Genomic DNA, 27,489 nt, shown 5'->3' on the forward strand with positions numbered 1-27,489 from the left:
AGCAGTAGGCTTGACTACTGTAACGCACTACTTCTGGGTGCCCCTGTCACTCTGATCGGAAAACTGCAGCGGATCCAGAATATGGCCGCTAAACTGGCCCTCTCTCGACCACGTTCAGCCTCTTCATCCCAGGCGCTTAAGGCCCTACATTGGTTACAGGTTCATCAGCGCATCTGTTTTAAAGCGTTTTGCATAGTGTTTAGGGCGCTACATGATCAGGGTCCTGTCCCGCTACAAGAGCTTTTCTCCTGGTACTCTACCTCCAGAACCTTGCGCTCCTCGTCCGCACATTTGGTTACAATCCCTAAGAATTAGACGATACTTATGGGAGGCCGCTCTTTTGGATATACTGCGGCCAAACTCTTGAACTCTCTGCCAATGACCCTAAGGAGCACGGGGGAATTCTCTTCATTTAAAAAAGGGCTGAAGTCCCATCTATTCCCCAGGGCAGTGTAGTCATGTGTTCTGTGTTGGTCTGTATAAGTCAAAGCGCCAGGATACCCTTTGGGTGACAGTTTGCGCGATACAAGTACGCAATACATTTGTCCTGTTTGTTGTGCCCTCAACTTACTTTCGGTTTGTGGTGGAAACCAGTGGTAAACCCATGAGTGGTCCAGAAGTCTATAGATTTCTGGAAATTAGACAACATTGAAAACTCAGCAAGGGCTCATATGTGTAGATCCCTTAAAGTTTTCCCACAGAAAATAACTCTTCAAGTAAAGAAATATTGTAAATGAGTAGGGAAAAAAGGACATTTGTGACAATGTTTTCATCTGTAACTTTTTGTCACAATGGCCGATTTGCAAAAACAATATAGCATTATGTACCTTAGAAACTTCTGGTTGTGAGGATGAATGCAGTTTGTAGGTTCTTCAAGAATCCAAGGTATCCAGAACCAACAAATGAGTGCACCATAACATGGTTATTCATTGTGTACCAAAGATAGACCAAATCATTTGGTAAAATGTGTAGAGTGAAGCATGGGTATCAAGGAAACCCATGTATTCCTAAAATGGGCACAACATTTGGAGTTTAGGGTCAGTAGTTATTTGTACATCTCTGAATTTGTGGATCTGCATACTAGCATTGGGTATTTTTCAAAATGTCTTCTTTGTTACACACTGGATAGGATTTAGAAGGCACCAATTCAGCAAAATCCAAACCGTAATACCAAATGTTCAACTATTTTATGCTCCCATATGTCTTTCAGTTTCAGTTTCATTGATCTTTATTCGGATATGCTCTATCCATAAAGTACAGACAGAGATTTCTCATAGTTAATCATAAAACATTTACATTAGGCCATCATCTGTAAGTTTAAAAAACAGAGCTCAACTTTAAAAACAATTCAATAAAAACATGCAGAGATATCACGCATCCTCAATAGAAGCTTCAATATTAAAGTGCCAAAGTGCAAAGTGCAAATATTTTAAGAGATAGCAGCAAAGATGGGCAAATTATTGAATCACATTAAAAGCCCTCAGCTTCTATTAAAAACAGACTGCATAAAACAATTTAATAGTCACACGAGATTATAGCAACATCATGTGTGAAAGGGCCAATGTGCAAAGTGCAAATGAGACTAAGAAAAATAGCAGCATAAAAGACAGACTGATTAAATTACATACATGGTGCTCTATACGTTCAGATGTTGCTCATATCACTTATTACCCCGTTTGCGTATAAAATCAAAAAGTGCATATAGTGCGTCCTAATCTGTCATTCAAAAATTTATGGAGGAACGTGAACGGATAGCCATTTTTAAAAAGGTGCAAACTCGATATGTTAAATTCTCGCCATTAAGCTGGAGAATAATTGTAAATGCAACCTTAAAATCTGTTATTCCATTAACCCTAAAAAATGGGATCATTAGCTGCATACTATACTTTCGATAAAAAGAGCAGTAAAACAAGAAATGCAACATAGACTGCTTTTCTAGGTTGCCACAGGGGCAAGCTTGATCCTCAATGTTGGGTTGATAGCCTAAGGGAAAACACAACAAGTATTTTATTGTACAAGCTCTAAGGAGAAAAAAATGGCTTCACTCCCAACGAGAAATATCTCATAAAAGATACCTGGCGGGTGCACAAGTGGAAGTCCCACCGTCTTCTGCAATTGATATATATTAAGCCACGGATACTTTTGTGTGTTCCTGTGCGTATCTTTTGTCCCCATAGTATTTGTATAGAGCTTTGTGGACAGTCAATTCCATCCAGTTGGTCTAAATTATTCCTCTAAATAGGGTAGTTTTAACTCATTATGGCAGGCAAAAGTAGATGATGAAATTGTGAACCCCAGAATTCTCCTGCAAAATCTATTTTCTTCAGCCTGAATGCTTTTCAGGTTAATAAAGCTCCAAATTTCAGCCCCATAGGTACAAATTGTGTCTTATAGATTTTAAGTAGGGATAATACTACCTCAATTCTTTTCAGTTGAGGGAAGCTTATTATCGAATTAACAGCTTTCAAAAATGTGGTCCGTCCATAAGCCAAATGAAGTGCCCAGGACCCATTATCTGAAAATTGTAAACCGAAGTACGGGAAAGTGCGGGTGTGTAACAGGTTATCTGATCCCGTATAAATGACATTAATAAGGACTTTTTTAGGTCCGTCGCACATTTAAAAGGATTTCTTAACATTAGTACAAAGATTCAAACTATCCATAAAAGCTAAAAAAACCCTAACTAAAATAGGCAGAGCATTGGGTGTGTGTCCTATTAAAACGGCATCATCTGCATATAATAGGGCAGGCAGTTTATTACCAATAAACATTGGGACATATGTATTTTGGTCGGACAGAGCATTATGTAACTCATTGACATATAAAATAAACAAGAGTGGGGCAAGAAAAACATTCTTGTCTAACGCCTTCACTGACCACTATGTCCCCAGAGACTGCCTTGTCCATACTAATTCTCACCCTAACCCTTAGATCCCTGTGTAGGTACACTAAAAAATACACCATGTCTTTGTCCAACTCGTAATCTAAAAGGCATTGCCAGAGCTGAGATCTATTAACAAAATCAAAAGCAGAGGTAAGATCCACAAATGCTAGGCAAAGGGTACAGTGTCGAGTGACAGTATATTTTCAAATAATTAAATTAAGATTTAGACACTGTTCCACCGTTCCAAGATGACTTCAGATCCCAGCTGACATTTGTTTAAAATGTTTTCCTCCTCTGCCCAAATTCTGATTTTGTTAAATAAGACCCTCCCCAATATCTTAAGAGTGTTACCAATTAGAGAGATTGGTCTATAACAGCTTGGGTTGGATCTCTGTCTTTCAATAAGAATGGTACCTCACTTGTGTGGGTAGACCTAGTGCCCACATCAGGAAACAGGCGCCACACAAAATGGATGCAGCACAGTTTTCCCCTGAAGACAGACCTTTTTTTCCAGTGTGGGTAACTGTGGATTTTGGGCCCAACTCAGGCAGCACCTGGGGATACCTAGCTGCCATGCACATTTTTTAAAACAAACAAATTGGAAGAATACAAGGTGGAGTGTCTTGCATTGCTCTCAGTGTGTCTTTTTTTTCAACCCAGAATGCATTGCAACCTTCAAACTTTGAAAAATAAAATGACCTCACTTTTCTGTGATGAGAGCCACAAACTTCCTTCTACCCAGCATTCCCCCCAGTTTCCCAATAGGAATGGCACCTCTGAGAACTTGTGTGGGTAGGCATAGTGCATGCAACAGGAAATGGCCTAAAACGTAACATGGATCCTTCAAATTTTTCCTCTCAAAATTAACCTTAAAGTAGATAGCTGTGGATTTCAGGCCCTAGCTTATCTGGCACCGAGGAAAATCCAGGGTGAGGTGATTTGTGTAGCTCTCACTGGGCATGTTTACCCAGAATCTCTTGCAGACCTCAAACTTTGCCTAAAAAGCACATTTTTCTCACATTTCTGTGATGGGAAGTTCTGGAATCTGCTAGGAGCCACAAACTTCCTTCCACTCAGCATTTCCCCCAGTCTCCCAATAAAATAGGTACCTCAGTTCTGTGGGTAAGCCTAGTGCCTACAACTGTAAACGGCCCAAAATGCAGCTTGGAAATATCCAATTTTTCGACTTAAAAATGACCCTTTTTATGCAAAGTGGTTAGCTGTGGATATTGAGCCCTGCTCAGCAGACACCTAGGGAAATCGAGTAAACATGCACATTTTTTTAAAACCAGACACCTGTTGGATTCCAGAGTGAGGTGACTTGCATGGCTCTCACCAGGATTTTTTACTCAGAATCAGTCGTGGCTGGAGCAGTGGGATGGAGGAGGCGTGGGGATCAGGGAAGTTGACAACCAATAGAATAAGTTAAATTAATTTAGTTTTTAAATAGAACCACTTACCTTGCGCTCAACGCATTACAGAGTTGGCGATGCGCCAAGTGCAAGATATATGGATTTATTTTTAAAAAATGATTTAGCTGATCTCGTGGTATATCGACTTCTCTGGCCACCTCCCTGCCCCTGCCCTGCCCCAATGTCTCACCACTCATACCTGTGCCATCTGCCACTGCCCAGAATCCCTTGCAAAAGTCAGATTTGGTAGTAAACACATTTCTCTCACATTTCTGTAATGGAAAAATCTAGAACCTATGGAATGTCACAAATTTCCTACCATCTTGAGTTCCCGCATGTCCCCCAATTAGAACGGAACCCCACTTGTGTTGGTGGGCCAAGAGACCACGACACAAAATGCCATAAAGCTCTATGTTGAGAGATAAGCAGTAGGGGTTGGTGTGGTATTCGAGGCTGTGCGGCCATCCATGCACACCTATGTACCACAGACATTTGCAAAAACTAGACAACAAGCTCCTTCCAGTGTGGTCTGCCTTGCGTGGAACCTATGAGGTTTTCTTACCCAAAATGCTCTGCAAACCTAAAACTATGCCTGAAATCATGCATTTCCCTTATATTTATGTGATGGAAACTACAGGAATCAAGAGTGATCCACAAAGTTCCTGCCACCCAGTGTAACACCACGTGTGCCAATAATAATGCTGTGCTAGTTATGAGGCTGGGTCTAGGGCTCGTGACAAGAATTAAAGACTGGCATCACATTAAATGAGGTGGAGTCATGGTCCTATATTTAAAAAACAAAATACTTTCCCTGGTGTCTAGTGGGCTTTCTTCCCCCCCCTCCAAGGCATATTGGGGGTAATTACTCCCATCCACCCACCTAGAGCGGGGGGCAGAAAGACTGATGCCCCTTTAAATATGATCGGGGCATGGCCATGCCCATGATGGGGAAACCCCACCCCGATATTTAAAAAATATGAATGCTATCACTGGGGCCAAGTGGGCTTTCTGCCTTCTGGAGGGCATATTGGGGGTTAGTACCCCATCCACCCTCCATGGAGGAAAGAAAGACTGCACTACTTTAATATGATGAGGAAGGACAAGCCCTTGCCTAAGGGGCCACTACCCCCACCCCTGGTGCCTAATGGGTGGATCCCTGCTTGGGGATCGCTCTCCTTTAACAATCTTCAAACAGGGATCCACTGGGAAGAGGTAGCATTAGAAAGGGGAGATTCTCACTCTTTTTCCCAATGATACCTCTCCCATCCCAATCAGTGATCGACGGGCTGATATTTGCCCTCGGAGCGCTGATACAGTTAATGTGAAATGAGCCCTTCGGCTAATTTTTCTTTCAATTTACTGTAATGATGTGAGCAAGATCTGCGTGCTGATTGCCATTGTAGTAAGGGGGAAAAACACTCAGGCTGCTCAGAAAGCTCTTTCCGAGCTACCTGAGCTTAAAATGAAATAAAGGACTGCTGCTGGTACTGCGCCCCAGGGAGACCTTTATTTATCTCCCCAGTGTTGGGCAGTGGCTGACACCTGCACTTGGGATGAGGTGCAGGTGTTGGACATTTGCCGACATGGCAACCAGGGGTCTAAAAATAGATTCAAAGAAACAAAGTGGTTTTATTTTGTGTGACAATATTAATCCCCCATCTTTGAAGAATACAGTTTAAAAAAAATTGTGATGCAACTGTGACACGTGACCCATTGTACAAGACATATTTAATTGGGACATTTTCAATAAGGCTCATTTGTTGGCATTGTTTTTCCAGGCAATTTGATAATAAGGTATGACTACATTGTTTCCTTTTTTAATTCGCAATAGCATCCGAGATGTCCCACATATGGCCTTTAAACAGTTAAGATATTTAGCTGTGCTTTGATGTTTGCTTTGTATTATACTATCTTTTTAATTCTCAGCTGATTTACAAAGTGAAACACAATTTAATTGGCTATCACAGAGCTATCCAGCAAACAACTTGTAGAGTTTTTCTGTTCATTTACTGGTTTCACATAATGGCTATATCTCTGACCAGAAATTGGTCCCAATTGAAGCTGAATTATAATTATCTTGCAATTAAGAAATTCTGCTACACCTCTCGGCGCCTTTATGTGGGTAAGTAAATCAAATGACTAATGTAGCAACATCACAGGCACAATCTGGTGTCCATTAGGAGCATGCTACTAGATTTAGTAAACCCACTCAAGCTGCCAGTTCCTTCACTGCCAAATTACAGTTTCTCTTTCACTCTTTATTTGGCAGGGACCCCCTCCAAGCTAATGATGCGCTTGATTTGCCAAATATCTGATCGCTTGGCTCTTCAAACCCTGTAGTGGTGTCTGGCTCAAGGGGATGGATCAGTCAACATCAATCAACATACCTGTTCTTCAATTCCATTTTCTTTTCTGAGCCTCATATCTCGTTTTATAAAGAAAAGATATAAGAATTAAAAGATGATAGTATGATTTTTGCAAATGTGTCTTTTGTGTTGATGCTGATAAAGATAAGTTTCAACTGAAAGCATCAATTTAAATAGGCTTTTTTCGAGTACACAATCAGGTTTGCTATTCTCTAAAGTTAGTTTTGCACTAGTAACATGATTTAATAAAAAAAAGGGGGGGGGTTCCTTGAGGCAAATTATATGCTAGAGTGGTGGTGGTCAAGGAGTGGACACTAGAGGTATTAAATGTATGGTCAATTTAAGAACACTCTCAAACTTAGGCATTCAAATAGTCTTCTCCAAAAGGATTACTGCTGCAAAGGCGAAAACTGCATGTCAGGCTGGATATAGGACAGTAAGACTCCCTAGAAAGCAAAGTAATAAAAAGTAAATAAGAGCATTCATAATTGCTTTGTATTTTCTCACACTGCTAATTACCTCACACACATCATTAATGACGTTCTATGACATCCTTGATAACATCACTGCATCATCTGAAATTACAGGGAAACATCCTTAACAACGCGGGCATTGCATCGCAATGCCTTTACAATGCAGGCATTATAACGCAAGTCCTTACATTGACTTGCACTGGATGGCACTCTAACCTAATGTATAGTATGAGTAACTATTCTAACACCTTCCCTACTGTATGTTGACTGGTGTTGGAATAGTAAATCATACTATTCCTAAATCTAGTGCCCTCCAGCGCAAGTCCTTGTAACGACTTGCATTGTAATGCCTGCATTGTAAATGTATGTGTAGTAACGTCATAAATTCGAAATTACATAATTGGCGACAAACACGTGCATGGTGAGCGTGCAAGTTATAGTTATTTAGGGCACAAATTATAGTTACAAGGCATAATTATAACTGGCGAATTTCAGTGGTTTTGTTAGTTTAAAATGTTATGTTTTAACTGAAACTTTCACCAAACAATAACATCCCTGCAAACTTTAGCATACATATGCATTACATGGATATGCCCTCTTATAGATGGTATACCAGTGGTTTCCAGGCTCTCACAGTAAAGACATTTTTTCACAGAAATGTTGTCTACACTGTGCACTATTTCCCATAATTGACAGTTCTAAATTCATTTGCAGAATTCTCACCTCTCTTAAAAATAGATAAATGGATTGCTACAACAACATTCCTTTTTTCTTTTCAGTAAGAAAAATGACAGTGCTATTCTAAGAGCATTAATCAGCACAACTAACAAGCTCAGCCATGAAGGATCCATGTTGATGAAAGCATCTACCAATGGATACCCCCACTTGTGAAAATAAACATAGTAAACACAGAACTCTGTCAGCATAAACTGACATTGTCCAACAATGAACTTTATATCTTTCTTTATGTGCTGTTAAACCTAATCTGTTATGTAGGTATGTACTATAAAAGAAAAGCACATTTTAGAATACATGTTTTTAATTTACTTACAATGTGATTTGCCTTTAAGTATAATGGTACACATCATTGCATGAAACATATTTTAAATATTAGCAGCTTTCTCCTAGAAGTCTTAAGCAAGCCAAAAACAAGGAATACATTATGTAATAAAAAAAAAATAAACAGTGATGTGTAATATCGCCTCATGTTGACATCTCATGGTCAGGTAACATTTAAAAGCCAAGTGACCTTTGGACTCTATAGAGAAAGAGAGACCGACCGACCGACCAATCGATAGAAGATAGATAGATAGATAGATAGATAGATAGATAGATAGATAGATAGATAGATAGATAGATAGATAGATAGATAGATAGATAGATAGATAGATATTTTACACACTGTTGTCATGGTATGTGTAGTGTCCTGCTGGACACGTTCTAGTCTTTTACAGTCTGCAACCCACACTGATACACCCACCCACCAACAGCGTCACGAGTCAGGTGACCTGGCTAATAAAGGGGGCCGAGCGCTCGTGCTCGTGGCCAGTTTACTAAGCTAATACCCTGTGTCAGCGTCTCCATATGGCTGAGATACCCGCCACCCCCTCTCAATACAAAATCCCCAAGGATGGGAAGACGGAAACGGTTCTGAACTTTTGGAAGGCGGGAGGGAGTTACCCTCCCGGCCGTATTTATTAAAATATGAAACAAAATTAAAACATTAAAATAACAGTTTCATATCGTGTACAATTTCATTTACACATTACGATGTTCTTGGCTGACCTTAACACATCTCTAATACAAAGGTTCTCCTAGCCGATACTAAACATCCTGCAAATGCATTTCTAAACATTGAAATTGTACATCCTAACGTTACGGGCCAACGGCAAGGTCGTAACCGGTGTCAGATCCCCAATACCAGAATTCCCCCCTCACTTGTGAGGGGCGGTCGCACAGCGGACTGTACCTCAGTGCCTACTTCCAATTTCCCTTGTCTTAGTGGGGGCCCCCTGTTAACTCGACGCCATCTTAGTGGTCGTCAGAGTACTCGTGTGAGGTGTCTAGAAGGTAGCGTAGACCCCCCTCCCACCCCACACAACTTACCACATCTGCCGTCGCAGATGTCCGGGCCCCGGGAAATTCCGAGGAGGGGTCCGTAGCCCCTCCTCCCCAGGGAGGGGCCTATGGCCGCCTTCCCTTTCGGCGTCCCCATCCTTAGAGGGGACCGCCTCCCCGTTTGAGGGGCCAATGGCCGCCTCCCCCGGGCGCTCCCATCCATAATGGGTGACGCCCAAACCTCTAGGGATCTTCCAATTACTGCTCACCGATCATGACCTTACCGCCCGACCAAAATAAATACGACAATCTAAATCTAAGCTAACGAAAAGGAAAACAATCACATTTAAGCAATTCAAAGTATAAACTCTACTGAGCATCACTGTTAAGTTCAATTGCAACCATTTCTGCTGCAAAACATGTTTAAAACGAAAATTATCACTTTATTACATACCACATTACCAACTTTATTCAAAAACATCCTGCAGGGAGAAACCATATCACGTCACTCAACTTTATTCAACAAATCGCTGTCAACAGGGGCTGGTGGGTGGGTCAAAATTGGCTCTTCGTTCCGTCTCGAGCTCACGTGTAACGAGGAGGTGCAGCTTCAGAGCACAGGAACAAGAGGATGCTTCCTTGGCTTGTCGCTCCTTTTATCCTTCTTCGGGCGGGCGTAGACCCTCCTCCACTCCGCCCCCCGGGCGTGGCTGGCGGTGTCGGTGTCTAGGACAACCCTCTCTTGGGCGGGAAAAGGCGCGCCCCAGCTACGCCGCTTCGGGCATACCAGCCGGGACACGCCTCCCGCCCAAAATGGTTTCCCGGGGGGATCGGGGTACTCCACCATACGTTCGGGGGGACCGAGTGGTCGCCCCTTTCCATATGGCTGAGATACCCGCCACCCCCTCTCAACACAAAATCCCCAAGGATGGGAAGACGGAAACGGTTCTGAACTTTTGGAAGGCGGAAGGGAGTTACCCTCCCGGCCGTATTTATTAAAATATGAAACAAAATTAAAACATTAAAATAACAGTTTCATATCGTGTACAATTTCATTTACACATTACGATGTTCTTGGCTGACCTTAACACATCTCTAATACAAAGGTTCTCCTAGCCGATACTAAACATCCTGCAAATGCATTTCTGAACATTGAAATTGTACATCCTAACGTTACGGGCCAACGGCAAGGTCGTAACCGGTGTCAGATCCCCAATACCAGAATTCCCCCCTTACTCTAGATACATCTGATCCCCCCTGATACATCCATGCGGAATAGAATGCAATGTACTTGTACGAAACAATCTACCAAGTTTGTTATTCACTTTCTTCACAGAATGATTTAAATCAGACACAGAATTAGCCCCCCGCCAAACCTTCCGTGGGATCATGTGGGACCATGCTATTGTGCACCCCGGGACCCTTCTCGCCAACCAACTTACAGTGGATAGTATCACCTCGAGAAGTACTCGTCGACCAATGGTCACCAAATCATTGCCCCCAAGATGCACTATGATTATAGATGGCGGTGACCTCGTCCGCCCTAACAAACCCTCCATAAAATTTTGAAACTGGTCAATACAGAGCCCGCCCCTTCCGTAGAAGGTCACCCTGTACCCGTATTCCCCAGCCACGTGAATCATGTCACCTGCTTTGAATACGTCTGCGGCACGCCTCACGTATGAGTGTCCCACGACCCACACCACTCTTTCCTCAGCCGGTGATCTTTGACCGCTGGTCCCCAGGTGTTGGGTCAACTGCACAGTCTGCCCCGCCTCGTAAGCTTGCGAAACTGTAAACCAAACAAAAACAAGAATCGTGAGTGCATGACATTAGCTTCACAACATGTGCAACCGCACGTACCGTTTATAACAATTCGAGGACCAACGCCCCAACTGTTTCACTTTTTCGACACTCAGACCCCTGGCTGTGGCCTCAGTAGCAGCCCCTATCCGGAAGGAATGGGTCCCAAACTCGCACGGGTTCAAGCCCGCGGCTGCAATTGCCATCGCAAGCACCCGTTGGAACTGAAACCTCGTCAGTGGGGTGGCGTCGGCGTGCCTCAGCAAGCTTCCCCCCCATGCTGCCGCCCTCTGCGCCAAATATTCCTCAACGCATGCCACCGGGCACATGGGAGATCCGGGAATCCGCTGGACTACTACACTGTCCCCGATCGCTCCCTGATCGGTCTTGGACCTGGCAAACAAGACTACCATTGTTTCCCCCCTAATTTGGATGTGCTCTCGGCACAGACACCCCCCCCCCGTATCCTGCTTGTTCCGTGCTACCAGCTCGCTTACCCGCATAGCCCCATGGAATGCTAATGAAAAAGCGGCTCAAAATAGTACTGTCTCTGATTGAGACGAACATGTTGCAGGGAGTACGGACATTAACAGGGCCAACCTTTCCAGACCTATCGGGTGCCTTTCGTCCACTCTGCAACCCTCAAGGCGTTGCCACCCTCGCAGCGCCTTCTGTACCACAAAAGACGCTGTGGGGTCCTGGATACCATGAGCCCGTGCCATGAAAGAAATGGCGGCCCGGTGCCTCTGTGCCGTGGCCACTGATTTGCCTGCCTGATGTAAGGATAACAGAAACTTCAGGACATACTCCTCTCGGCCCCAAAGCTCCCCCCCAGCAGAACCCAAAAAGGACCAATAGGAACGGAACGCCCCTTCGTACGCCTTCCTTGTCCTGGGCGCTAAACTCTCTCCCACGAGGTCTTGTAGTCCGGGGCACCGAGAGACCAGAGAGGTTCGGGAAAAAATGCTGCCACCGGGTCCGCTGAGGGTAGGAAACCCCAGAAGGCCTGCATACGGGAACGAGAAAGCGCGTCAGCTGCCTGATTTAACACCCCTGGCACATGTCTTGCCCTAAAGTGGACGTTTAGCCTCATACACAGCAGAACAATTTCCTTCAGCAATCTCAAGATCCATCTGCAGCGGGCAGCCTGACTATTGATACACTCCACAACGGTCATGTTATCAGACCAGAACACCACAGAGCGGTCACGAAACCCTTCAGGCCATGTTTTCAGGGCCACCAGAATAGGGAACAGCTCGAGAAACCCAATGTTACCTGTGAGCCCACTCTCGTGCCACTCTGCCGGCCAGATTTGAGCTGACCAATGATTGCCAAATATTGCGCCAAATCCAACACTCCCTGCCGAGTCCGTCCACAACCCCAGCTCCTCAGAGGAAACCGCGGGTTTACTCCATACGACCCGACCGTTGAAGTCCGCTAGGAATGCCAACCATATGCGCATGTCCTGGCGGACCTCTGCCGAGAGCCTTGTGCGGTGATGGCCTTCCTTAAGACCAACCATGGCCTGAGCAATGGAGCGGGAAAATGGGCGCGCCATTGGCATTACTCTAAGGGCAAAATTGAGTTGACCCACCACCCGCTGTAACAGATGCAATCTTACTTTTGTCTCGCTAATACATGTTTCAAGCGATGCCTTAAATTTCGTCACCTTTTCTTTAGGCAAACGGAAGCACCCTTCTTCGGAATCGAGCTCTATCCCAAGAAACTCGAGCGAAGTAGACGGCCCCACCGTCTTACCGGGTGCCAATGGCACGCCAAAGCGTCTCATGAGATCACAAAATTCATTCAAAGCTTGTGCACACTCTGTGTCCCCGGCTGCCCCCAGGAATAGAAAATCATCAAGATAATGCATAACATGTGTAAAACCTGTCGTTCTTGTGAAAGCCCATTGCAAAAACAACTGAATTTCTCAAAATACGCACAAGAAATGGAGCAACCCATTGGCATACATTTATCCATGTAATAGCGACCCTGAAACATGAAACCAAGAAGACGCTGATCATCTGGGTGTACCGGGAGCAACCGGAACGCTGACTCGATATCTGATTTAGCCATCAGCGCCCCGGGCCCTAGGCGATTCAAAATGGCGACGGCCTCATCGAAAGATGCGTACCGCACCGAACAAACTCCCGGGTCGATCGCATCGTTCACCGAAAGACCCCTCGGAGCTGACAAATTATGTATCAACCTGAATTCCCCCGGATCTTTTTTGAGGACTACACCCAGGGGTGAACAAACAAAATTAGCCAAAACAAAATTAGTGTCATTTGGTCCAGCAACCCGACCTCGGGCCACCTCCTTACCAATCTTTGCTTGTACCACCGCTGCATTCTGCTGCACCGATAGTTGGTTCTTACATAGTGCTTCACCCTGAAAATCCCCCGCCGGGATGCGGAAACCATATGAGAAACCATCTCGCAACACCCCAGCGGAGATATGATCTGGGTATTCGTTCAGCCAAGGGATCAGTGCCATGATATCAACCGGGGTAGGCAGAGGCGCCCCTTGGACTCCTTCAGACCTGCTTGGTGCCTCCTCTACTCCCCGTATCACTAGCCTTGGTTCTGCACGTAATCTCAGAGTGCGAGGACTGCCCACATCCCGAACATTCGTGCCTGAACTTACAAGAACCCTGTGGCCTGGTACATTTTCCTCTGTTGAAGCTCCAGCAGACCCCTTTCTTACCTGAGCTGCCACTATTCTTTGAGTTCCGGTCATTACTGGAACCTGCCCGAAAGGGCGTCCCTGACAAATGGCGGGAATACTCAACCCCCTCACCCCCCCAACGATGGTGACTTCCCAACGCCAGGTTTTTCCATTTTTTGCCATGAAATGGAGTCAAAACAATCCCACGTCAGGAATGAATCGTGCTCCTTGGATTTACGAAATATATTATCATACGAAAACCATTGATTACCCCCATAAGTTTCATAAAAGTCCATGATACGTGTCTGGTAGACGGCCAATTCTCCCAACAATTCGGGCCTACGTTCGCCCATAATTGCAATGAACATTCCAAACGCTCTGCCCCAATTGCCTATTGATTCATCAACTCTGAAACCGGCCATCCTGGCTCGCCATACACTAGGATGCAGAAACTCTTTTTGATTTTTTACACGCTCGATCTCGTAGTGATCGGTCAACAAGGGAAACATGTTCACATATTTGTCTGCCCATATCCTCTCTTTCACCTCGATCGGGATATGCTGAACAATTTTTTCCCTCCTTGAAGGTATCGATCCTTCCCCCACCATCGGCAATGGCTGCTTACCTGTACCTGCCGTCGTAACTGTAGACCCCGTCGTACCAACGCCCGATCCTGGTTGACCCACGGGAGCCTGCGGGGAAACAAAAGGACAAGGTGCTTTTGCGGCATCTCGGGATTGCCGCAACTGCCTCATTATTAGTTTGGCCTCCTCGGCCGTGTCCCCCGGAGCAACAGAACCCTCGTTGTTTCTGCCCAACCATGCCGCCAGCTGGGCGGCCAACTCCGGTGGCATATCCCCTTCGTTCACAGGGGTAACTACGACAGGGATCGGCTGCCCTGCGTCGGGAATCGGCACGGGAGCCTCCACCGGTCTGGGAGGGCTCGCCGGGGGAGCCTCCGGAACTGGAACCTCGTCTCCATTTGCCCTGTTCCTTGCCCTCTTTCCTCTCCCGGCAGGGACCACCCCAGGCAATGCTGGCCCGATGATTCTTTTAGGCCGGCCCGTCCCGTCCCTGGCCGCCATTTTCTTCTTCATCTCCGCCATGTCTTTCACCAGCATACGGAGCATTTGCTCGGTGCTAACCTTCTTTCCGACCCCTTTGCCCGGCATTTTCCTCACGATAGATGAAAGGTCCTGGACAAGGCTTCTAGCGCTAAAAGAGAAAAACAGAGAAATTACAAATTTCAAAATTGGCTCTTCGTTTCGTCTCGAGCTCACGTGTAACGAGGAGGTGCAGCTTCAGAGCACAGGAACAAGAGGATGCTTCCTTGGCTTGTCGCTCCTTTTATCTTTCTTCGGGCGGGCGTAGACCCTCCTCCACTCCGCCCCCCGGGTGTGGCTGGCGGTGTCGGTGTCTAGGACAACCCTCTCTTGGGCGGGAAAAGGCACGCCCCAGCTACGCCGCTTCGGGCATACCAGCCGGGACACGCCTCCCGCCCAAAATGGTTTCCCGGGGGGATCGGGGTACTCCACCATACGTTCGGGGGGACCGAGTGGTCGCCCCTTTCCATGATCACCGTAATGCGGGCCTAGTGCCAACACTACAGTAGGGTCTCGTCCAATTGAAAAGCTAATATGACTCACCTGGGAAAGGCTTTACACAAAACGATGGTTTTTATAGTGCTTATTGCAGATGTTGTTCAAAAATGCACTTTTTAACAGCATCTGCAACATGCAAAATAGGAAAAAAGCCAAAATCTGGTCCTAGGGTGATGACATTTTTGCACACATGCTTAGTAACAAATGCATGTACACAAGCCCTCATACTTATGTTATGACATGGAAGGCTTTCCTGCTTTTGGCTCCAGCTTACTGTCATATGCGCACACATACTCAGCACACACGTACACCGTAATCGCATGACATGTTGAACATTTATGGTTTTTTTTTAATATTCCTTTTTAAGGCACTCTTAATGGTGCATGTAAATGCCAGTTTGTGCAATCACTACCCAGTTTAGGCATTATTGTCGTGTATTTACCATAACAAAACCTAAGAATTGGAGACTCCAAGATTCACAGGCAACTCAACGACGACAGTCTGCCACATGATCACATTTATCTCGGAAACCTCAGAACCCGCGTTGGCCCACAGGCCACACAGAAAGAAATCTAAGAGCCAGGAGTCTCCTACTCCACGGGCAAGGTTTAAAACAGGGATAAGGAATGCCTTCTGCTCCCTGGCACGCCTCATTCAATGTGCTGTGAACAATCAAGTCCGATCAGCAAACTTTATTGGAGGGAGAGCCTACCTTTGCAAGAGCACTGAGAGATTCTCTGTCCAGACTCTCCATTCTCCTACGGATGAGCAAATGAAATCCGTCTCTGTTATCAATCACATCTCCAAACCATTCTTGCAGCTTGGAGTTGCGGGCCATCGGCGGATTCAGATCCCACATTAGATCTCTTTTTGTTATGGTGGAAGCACAGAGACTGATCCTGTGGATACGGGGACAGGTGACAACGGTACACGGAAGCTGCATGAAATACTGATGTGTCCTAACAAAGGCAAGCCTGCGCAGGGGTTATCATTAGGGCTGGAGCTGAATTGATATATGCATGTGCTGTGTAATTGAAACTACCTGCAATCTAAGCCTTCTAATACTTGTGTCCACTGTTCACCCTTGTGTTGCTAATGCATTTAGTACCATAAAGTAAGTGATTAGAACATTTTTAATCCACAATGCTATAGCTGGGCATGAATGTGGACGCAGTCCTGCAAGTTTTCTGACGGGCATGAGGGTCAAATGAGAGACAGGCTTGTGGTTATCAGTTATTCTTTAATAGCTATCTGTAGGGTTTTGCACTAGCCAGTCAATATAAATATAATATTTATGCACAGTGTCACATGGAACAGTGAGCAACATTGTTTATTGTCTGGCTTTACAGCTCAGAGGTCGCTATAAAATTATATGACAATCCCAGGAGAGAGGTACTTTGCCCACAAATTTGAAGGAGAAGTACAGTATTTAATTAGGTTGAAGTTGCATGCTTGCTCAAAAGAGTTCTGGTTCGCGTTCTGCGAATCCCACAACACCAACCAATGCTTGCAAAACAGCCAGTCACAAATAATGGGCTTTAAAGCTCCCTTCGCTCGCTCACTTATTAATGACATGGAAACTTTTCTTTTTGTTTCTTTCAAGGCAGGGTGTGATTTTTAACTCAGTAAATAGATGAGCAGATCTCAGCCGGGCCGGGTTGGCCGGGCTTCATCTGTCAGTCTGGCCACGTAAGCCTACGTAATGCAGGCAGCAGTATCGCTCAGATTGCCTTGAGTCTTAGGGGCATATTTACATGTTCTGACGCATCTCTGCAAATCAGCAGGGATGCGCCAGAACAGATGTGTCATGCAATCCTTTACTTCCGCCATCACAGATGCGCCACATTTACAATTTGGCGCACCATAGTGCAAGGAAGTTAAGATGCGTGACACATCTTGTGGCGTATGGGTGGGGCATTGCTGGAGTCGCGTCGCAAGCGCGATGCAACTCCTGCAATGCACAGGGGCCACCCATACTCAACGTGGTGCGTCACTCCTTACGCCTGCTTCAGGCAGGTGTAAGGATTTGATGCAGCAGCGTCGTAAAACTGACTCAGTGAAATCTTGTAGATTTCACTGCGCCAGTTTTACGGGGCTTTCCTGCGAGGGAACACCCACCCTACGACAGAACGCCCAAATGAAACTTGACGCAGGTTTCATGTAGCGCAGGGCTTTACAACGTGACGCATCTGCCTAGATGCGTCACGTTGTAAATAAGTCGCAACGTGGCGCATTGTTTACGCCGCCACTGCGTCACAAAAGTGACGCAACGTCGGCGTAAAAGTGTCGCAAGGGGCTTGTAAATCTGCCCTCATATCATTAAAGTCGTAAGACCCCCGACCTGCATTTACATTTGGTAAATATAGGGGGGTTTACCCCAAAAAAGTCACTGGGGACCTGGGTATCTCCGGTAACTGACCCGAGAGCGTTGCTTTACTATTGGATGCGGCGGATATAATCCTCGCTTAAGGTGACTGTTTTGTATGGAATCATTTAATGAGACAGCTCCTCAAGATTAGGTCTCAAGGTGTTCTTTTAATCCCGATTGAATAATCTCTACTGATTACAAGAACTGTTTGCAAGTCTAATGAGATTTGACGACCTTGGAAGTGTCTATATGACAAGGAAGCTACCTGATTTATTGAACTGATGCTTTGGTTTATCATCCTGTGGCAATTAGATATCCCACCCACCATGAAGACCTAGTGTACCCTTGGGTTTCACGTTCTTGTCCTGATGAAGACCCCGGTGTAAGGTGTTAACCACGCCTACAGTTGTAGTTTTGAGGTCGAAACGTCGACGGCTACTTTCTCATACATCAGTTGACGCCACTCCTATTTTGGATATTGAGTACCAGCATCACATACATGATTCTTGATGAACTTTTGGAAATTAGTTATCCCAATTCTTGGCTCATGGCTCTGAAGCCAATTTATTTTGTATGTCAATTTTGAAATAACCTGTGGTCACATTAATTATTTTCTTGCACATTCATTTTCCCTTTTTCACACTACTCTCTCCATGGGGCACTATGATGAATATGTCACCATTATTGTTTTCTAATGTATTGTGGATTCAGCTCATTGTGATTGATTAGCAATGCCCTCTGATGAGTATATGTATTTAATGTTATTGTGATTAAATGTGATTAATTTATAACGGTTCACTGGGACCCCCTTTTTGTAAACTGCATTCACATTCAGCAGTCTTGGTTTGCAGCAGTTTTAAACATTGTTAAATTGCAAAGATAACAGTACTGAAATAAATAGTTTTTTCCAATCAAGATGTCCCCGAACACAACACAGGATCGCGCGACTCTCTGGACATTCATTTGCTCTGCTTTTATTTCCTCCAAATCAATTTGCATCTAGCCCCGCCCCGCATTTTCTCCTGAAATCTCCAATTCTGTTTTCCACTAACTCTGCATTCTCCATCTTTGCATTTCTCCACCTCACACACAGCTTATCTCTCCAAATCCTTAAGTTCAAAGCGGCGAGTCCTGTATGTTCGCAAGCTTTGCGAGCAGGATGAAACACCTTAAGGGAATTGGCTGATAAGAGGTGACAACCCAAAACTGGTCCCAGGATGATTGTTTCCAGTTCATGGAGGACCTGGCCTAGCAGATCGGGCAGGACTCTTCCCACGGAGGCAGGGTCAAGACTGATTTGCATATGACTGTGTCCAACCTGAGGTGGCATGATGAGAAAAAGAACAATGGGTTTAACCTTCATCACTTGACTGGGGATGAGTGCTAGAAATGTTTCAGCACTCCATCTGTCATATTATTGTGTTTGCCATGTTCTCCCTAAGTGGCCAAGGGTATACCCAACATGGTTCCCTTGCTCGCTGTGCCACTGGCTAGTCTGGCTGATGAATGGTGAGACCCAGAAACTGGTCTCAAGATGCTTGTTTCCTGTCCAGGTACGGTCTTGCCTAGTGGTTCGGGCTGGACTGTTCCAAGGGGAGCAGGGTCAAGACTGATTTGCTTATGGCTGGGTCCAAACTGGGGGGATGTGGCAAGCAAAATAATGATAGATTACACCCAAGTCTGTGACAGGGGGTGAGTATTTGAAACAGTTCAACACTACGTCCATCATTTTATTTTGTGATGAGACAAGAAAATGTCAACTTTCTAAAAGTGGCATTTTCAAAGTTACAATTGATAATCCGACTTCACCATGAATTAGGATTTTAGATTGTGATTCCAGAGATACCAATATTGAAGGAGTTATCTATTCCCATTTGGAAATTACACTTATAAAACTTAAAATGTATTAAGATACCTCCAGGAGAGATGGGCCCTGTTGTAGTGAAAAACAAGTTTAAGAATGTTACACTATCAGGACATGTCCAACTTTTTTAATACATTGCACCCTGTCCTCTGAGCTGTCGAGGACCTATCCTTGGCGTGGCTTCTATGTATTAAAAATAAAGGTTTGGGCCTGGCAAAAGGATTATTTTAACTATGAATATCAGTTTGTGGTGCACTCTTTAAACCTATTAACAAAGTACTTCAATCTATCCAATAGCTGAACAATATATGTTTGCAGCACTGGAGCAAGACCTGCCTGTGCTCACAAATACTAATCTGAGAGCTAGAGAACTCAAAGGTTAGCTAGCAAACCAGAATGCATACCAAACTGCCCAAAGGCTAAAAGTGTGAACAGATATTCATACAAGTAATTCAAGTTACAAAACATTTATCAGAAAATGAAAACGGTGGCAACATACACAATTGATTAATCAAAACACACATGGTATACATAATCAATATATTGAAATAATATGTCACATAGGTGTTGATCCACACTTAAATGTAGATAATGTTGTAAATAGTAAATCATTCTGGCATATTTATAAACCTGATCCAAAGCATTTTGGCTGCATGCACCCTTTGACAGGGGTATTATAAATGAAAAACAGCATCATAATCAACATTGACATTGTTTTGTTACTGCTTTGCAATATACCAGATCAATATTCAGAAAGTGAACTAGCTAATGTCCACCAGATATTGTCAATTATAGCAACACCATATGGTACTCCTGTGTAGGCAAGCCGATATCTGCTGCTACTTGAGAAGCCAAAAAGAAAACGTGACCATGGAGCCTCGTGCTTTGTAAACAGTAGGCATACATCATACTTAACAGATATCCATCTGACCACAATTCCCAATAATCATCTTGTCTGGAACGAATTACGTGTGAATAGTAAACAGGAAGCATTCATCTTACATACCAATTGTCTGTGTGACCAGAATACCCAGTGGGCATCTTGTTTGGAACAGAATTTCATTCTACTTACACCACATGCTTTTATATTAACAAGAAATCAAAAGAATACGTCCTGTTCCAATGCATAAACTGAATGCTGTTGGTAACAGACCTTAAATAATGAAACCGAAACTTAATTAAGCTGTCACCACATGCTCCCAAGCCACCATGTGCTGTGCAAAAGAAAATACCTGCTATTAATTTCAACTCATGAATCGAGTCACCAGTTGACCAGTGGAATCACGATGAACCATAACCTTAGCAACAAATGCGATATTACCAAAGTATCGTAAACTGAAAGCCCATAAAATAAACATGAAACATGAATAATAGTGAACACGAATTACCTTAAAGCAATGTGACCCAGAACTAAGTGCTGCCGCAATCATACAAGCAATGTACTTGGAATCGTGTCTGAGCTTTAACGAGTGAACCCACACCCATTTTGAAAGACGTCACCATGATAAACATGAAAGAGAGACCTCCTGTACCCCCTAAGAAACAAGAACATTTCCATTGCGAACGTAACTATTCAAATATTAAATACTTGATATTTTGTGATGTTAATTGGCCATGTTTTCTTAATGGCTTCTTGAGCACCATACACAAAATGCCAAAACCCAAATTTGCCGCGGGGATAATTTGATCATGGAAAGACATTCTATATTCAAACTTGATCCCCAGAATATACTTCTGTATCTGATGGAGACAACCCTACCGGCCAGTTGACATCCAAATCAAGAGCAAACTTGTGTCTGAAACTGAGCCCCTTAGTTTTTTTGGTGTTGCACTTAAGATGGTTATAGGTCATCCACAGAAAGACTGCCAAGATACAGGGTTGAATGGTGTCCTTTCAATGGGCATCCCTTTCCGAAGGCAAAGAAGATGTTGGTATCATCAGTGTACGAAATGTTCTTAGCCACAAATGATTCCACCGCCTTAGCAGGGGGACATATAGATATTAAACAATATGGGGCTAAGTGCTGCACTCTGAGAAACTCCAACTGAGATGCTTAGGCTGTCAGAGGAGTACGAAGGAGGCCAGACTTCTTAACTCCTTCCCTCAAGAAAAGGCTTCAACTAGTTCCAGGCATTATCCCTAATACCAATCTCCCCAAAGTGAGATAGCTTATCAAATACAGCCAACAGGTCTAACAATACCAGGACTACCCTACCGTCCACATCAATAGGAGTTTTAATCAGTTTAGAGACCTCCAACAAGGCTGTTTTAGTACTTTAACTAGGCCTAAAGCCTGAATGGCCAGGATGAAGTAGCCTGTTGGTCTCTAAGGAGTAGGAGAGGTGACGGTTCACACATTCCTTACTCTTTGTTCCTACTAAATTGATGCTCTAAAGTAATTTTGAAACCGAACCTGCCAGTGAAGAAGTACTTTAGCTGCAGCAAGATGCAGCAGGATGCATGGAACCCATGTCAAACAGCCAGTGAAAGCTTGAAGAAAAATGTAACTTTTGTCAACACAAATGGTGCAGAGAGTCTGGAAAACACACTACCACACTGGGACAAATATGCATCACTCTCTCCACCCCTGGCTTTAAGAGGGTTGAAAAACTGTCTGGGGAGGTCTCTAAAAGGGCAGTGGCCTATAAAAGTAAGGTTATGTCTTAAATAACTAAACTCTGAATACTACAGTGTGCCACACAAACGTTTTGTTTTGTTCCACTCAGACCTTTTTGTTTTGGCATCCAGATATATATAGACACTTTGCCTGTTTGCCTGTTTTGCTGCCAGCGCATCTTTGGACCCGCGCTCACCTCTTGACTTCAGCCAGCATTGCAGCTCGCCGCACCCGCTCCGCGGGTGCCGCTTCACCGAGGCTCCTGCTGCTGACTCTGCCTGCGTTCTGTTGGGGCACTCCAGGGCGAACCTTGGGAATTGGAAGGCTTGAGGGCTGCGAGCGTGCAGGGACTACCTGATCCAGGTGTCCCTGCGAGACCGATTCCATCTTCCGGTCCGCTCTCCCTCTAGCTCCGCCCCCGCCCTTTCAAACTACCATAAATAGTGTGTGTCCTCCCGCAGCGCGGGACGCAGCTCGGGGCGAAGACCGGGCAAAGAGCGGGCCGTTTAAGGCCGTTCAAGGACGGCAGAGGACGGCCCAGGCCCTGAACCCCTGTCTTATCGCCCTGAGACCATCAACCAGATAGGCCATCTGTTACTCAGCCTTCCTTGAGGCCACAGCTACCTAATACCTGGTATTGCCTGTTTATTGCTAACGCCAACCATGCGGCACAAAACAAGAAGCTGTACCAAAAAAGCTGCGGAGGTAGCTCAAGTGACTGGCCCCATTGACCTTTTTATCTCACGGGTAACAGAGACAATCGACAAGAGCATTGTACTCCTAGAGAAAAGAGTCTCCCTCGACCTCATGAATGCCAAGCGCTCTTCCCTGGGCTCTCTTGTAAATGCAAATTCACCCTCTCAGCAAGCTTCGAACAATTGCTCCTTGCTCTTACCCACTAAGGGCACTGTTACAGTACCGAGTGCCGTCGACTTGTCAGTTACCTGTTCAGAATCGGACCCGTCCTTTGTGGATCTGGAGGCGACCCCAGACCTAGAAGCCTGTCGGACACCCGGAGAGTCGGTGCCGGTCCTGGATGGGTTAACTGCCAAGTCGACCCCTTATGTGCCCAGTGATTCCAGGGGAAAGGCCACTTTTATCCCTTCAAAAGTAGCAACTAAGTCCAAAACCAAGGAGTCTAAATCTAAGGAGAAGACTAAAGCCAAAGCTAGCAACCATAATTTGGTGACACCTACCCCACATACAACACCTGGCATCCCATGCTGGGTCGAAAACATGGTCACGGACCTTAAGCACGACCTAGAAACTACAATAGTGGCCCAAATCAAACCCTTGATTTCTAAATTGGACAGACTAACATCGCTCATCAATACTAAATGGCCCAATAAGATCAATGAACCTGGGCCCGTTCAGCAACAAGGGTACAGAGAACCACCGCCAGCTAAGGTCACCAAGTCTACAGCTGACAAAGTGAAAAATTTTCCACCTTCCAAAGAACAATCTGCTTCACATCCTCCCCACTCAGTGAATAACCCTGCTCAACCACTACCAAAAGCAGTGAGCAACTCTCCACCCGTCCAGCAACCAGGTGCTGGATTGAAATCTACCACTCCCAAAGCCACGGACCCCAAAGGGAAACCTACGAACATCCTAGCCCCTCACTCTACCAATAAATCTGAAGCCCCCAAGCCAAGGCAGACTCGTTTTAAGTCTATTAGTCTGCCACCAGAAGTTTCTCCTTTTGTGGTTGTGTTGACTGCTGTCCCCCCACTGAAGGAAGGAGTTAGAGAGACTTATGTAGAGTTAAGAAATAAATGTGCCCAGTGGCTTCAATTACATAGACCATTACCCAGTAGTATGAGCGGGGAAATTCTTACTGTGCGTAGAGGAGATTGGGTGGGTAGGAGCAAGAAAACAATACCAGGGGATGTAATTACTGTCAATTTTAGGGATGTGGGGGCTGCGACTTTCATTTGTAATGCACCTAACAGCGGTCCAGCCACCCAGATTAAACCACTCCCCCTATCTTACTTCCTCCCCAATTTGACAAGACCCAACTTCCATCGGCCAAGTAATCAAGGGCCTGTACGTCCCCCTCATCATTATGCCTCTAATCATTGGCAGCAACCGCCTAACTTTCCATCTTTTGTCCCGCATCATGCTGGTCCCCAGTGGCAACAACCTTTCCACCCCTTACCTCCTTTTTTCCAACCTACCCAGCAGTGGCAACAACTTCCCCAGCCACCTTTTACTAATCAGCAATGGCAACAGCCATGGCAGGATCCGTCTCCATCTTTGTCTCTCAACCCTTCCTATACACAGTTTGCCCATCCAAATAGGTACTGTGTATTGGATGAGGTTGATTGACTTTCTCCTAAGGGAGGATTAGATACTAACCGCCCTAGTGTTAACACCAGCACGAAGGATCCAGTGCTGGACACATCTCTCCCTACAAACCTAGAGGTGCTATCACCTACACTAATTAGGGACGGAGCTGACCCATCTAACCACCAATGCACTGTGATCTCAGGCGGAAACTTAGCACAGGGCAAGTTAAAAATCCTTAGTTGGAACCTTGCTGGGATCTCAAGGAAATTAGGTCTCCCGGAGTGGAATGCCCTGGTCGATGGCCATACAATTTGTATATTCCAAGAGACATGGGCCACTGAACCATTACATCGGGTGGGGTTTGTCACTATTTTTACACCAGCAGTAAAATCCAAGGCAGGGAAGGGGCGGCCATCGGGGGGGCTTATTATTTGGATAAGTATCCTCCTTAATTGTAGGATAATCACTAAGAAGCCAAGAACCCCGGATATTCTTGGTGTCTCACTATTGGGCCTACGGGGAAGCATGATTGTTGACCTCTATAATGTTTATATCAGGGGAACTAAAAACGGGTGTATTTCACCTACAATGTTGGAGCTTGAGGCTCAGTTAGGAGAGCAGAGTGGACTTGGGCATATCCTAGTAGCAGGGGATTTTAACTGTACATATGAACCACTTCCCCTAGAAGGAGTACCAGACCTAGGAGAAGAGGATAGTAGATGGGGCATCCCTACCCTCTCTATCCCACCCATCAAACGCTGGACTCGCAGTGCAATCCACCTAAATGCACTCACATTGGAGTTTGGCTTAAGAGCTGCTAACGGTCGCACTCGATCTGATCTGCAGGGTGCTCCCACATTCAATAGAGTTGGTCAATGCACACGGATCGACTATATTCTGCTGGATAGGGGCCTCTGGAGTCTTGTTAACGACATGGTTATCACCAATACCATAGAGAGCGACCACAATCCACTCTCTTTATCTCTAAAAAATCCTTGGCCCACTGAAGCATTGCCAGTCCCCCTAAGCCGCCAACAGGGGATTACTGTTGCCACTTGTGGCAGGCGTCTAAAGTGGAGCAAGATTATGTGCAACACCGATAAACTATCTGCAATAGATGAAGTGGTTAAGGGGATGCAAGCCGAAATTGGCTCGATTGACCTAACTATAGCAGCAGACAAGGCCACCGCTACATTTGAAGCTGCTGTAAAAATCATAGGGGACCTTTTTTGGGTCCAATTGCCCTCAGGGAAACAAAAAGTTCTACTAAAAACTAAAGGTAAACACGATTGGTATTCGGCAACGTGCAGGAAGGCCAAATCTCGCCTAATAGAGGAAGTTAAAGGGAAGTCCCCATCACTAATCCAAACTGCTAGAAGAGACCATAAAAAGGCCCTACAGGTAGCTAAAAGGGAGTGGGAGGATGCCTACTGGCTAACCCTTAAGGAAGCCAGTATGATAAAAGACTCTAAATCCTTCTGGGATGCCATAAGGGCACGAAACAGACCGGATAGTGACCTCGTAACCTGCAACATTTCGGGGCAGGTATGGGAGGCCCATTTTGCCAAACTTTATTCCTGCCATAATGATCTGAATGGGAGAGGGTCTGTCCAATCCTCTCCTTACATTAATTATATTCTTCTCCCCAGTGATCCTGAATTCACACAGAAGGAAGTAGAATATGCTATTAATTCCATCATTCCACAAAAAGCTGCAGGACCCGATGGTATCCCGGGGGACCTGTTAAAATCTGATGGTGTTACTTGGGGCAAATTAATCCACTCCCTCCTTCTCGCCATTTGTAGGGGTGCCCCCATTCCCGCGTCATGGAAGGGGGCAGAGGTGGTTCCCATCCATAAGAAAGGCCCAAGGGATGACCCGTCCAATTATAGGCCGATTAGCTTGCTAGATGTAAGCCAAAAAGTTGTTGGTAAAGTTATTCTACTCAGGATACTTAACTGGGTAGATGAAAATAAAATACTTACTGATTTCCAGGCCGGTTTTAGAGTAGGCACTGGAACGATAGAGCAGGCTTTTAGACTTATGATGATTTACTGGAAGGTGGTAGTGATAGGCAAGGGCAGTCTTTATCTCGCATTTATCGACCTAAAGACTGCCTCTGACCTCGTCCCCCGGGACCTGCTATGGAAGGTCTTGGCTAATATGGGGCTCCCACAGTATCTACTATCCCTACTAGTCAGGCTTCATCAGGACAGCTTTGCCCAAATTAGGTGGGGTTCAGGAGGGGAGAAAACGGGCTGTATTCCGGTCGAGAGAGGGGTCCGCCAGGGGTGTGTTCTGGCTCCCACCCTTTTCTCTTTGTACATCAATGGGGTGGTCGAGCACTTCCTTAAATTTCCATCTGACGAACCATCCCTGGCGGGGGTTCGTATACCGACCCTTCTCTTTGCGGACGACACGCTCCTAATCTCTAAAACCCCCATGGGACTACAGAAACTCTTGGATAATTTCCAATCCTTTTGTACTGATCGGGGCTTGGTTATAAACACCAATAAAACAAAATACCTTGTTCTTAACCCCCCCAAACAGCAAGTGCGTTCCCCTATCTTAAACACTGAATCCCTGGAAAGGGTGAAAGTATTTGACTACTTAGGGATACGCATCTCAGACAAAATGGATTGGACTCCTCATCTAGACAAGATGCTGCTAAACCATAAAAGGATCACAGGTGCCCTATTGAGGGAGCAACGTTCCAGTTCGTTGAAACCAATAGGAACAGTCCTAGAGATCTATGCCGCTAAAGGCGTCAGCTCTGCACTTTATGGAGCTGAACTTTGGGGCTTTGCATCTTCACTAGCTCTCCAAAAATCTGAGAATAATTTCTGCAGACAAATAATGTCCCTCCCTCAAAGTACCCCACTTTTACCCCTATTTATGGACTTTGGCTGTACTCAGATTGGCGAAATCGCGATATTTCGTCCTCTCTTATTATGGGCCCGTATTTGGCGGGTTGAGGAACTTAGTGCCTACGCCAGAGGCCTGGAAGAAATAATGGCATCACCACATTGGGCCAGAGTCAAATGGCTAACAGACATGAAATCCTTATTGTCGAACTTGGGCCTATT

The sequence above is a fragment of the Lissotriton vulgaris genome, chromosome 2_1 (assembly GCF_964263255.1).
Source record: "Lissotriton vulgaris chromosome 2_1, aLisVul1.2, whole genome shotgun sequence".
Taxonomy (NCBI): domain Eukaryota; kingdom Metazoa; phylum Chordata; class Amphibia; order Caudata; family Salamandridae; genus Lissotriton; species Lissotriton vulgaris.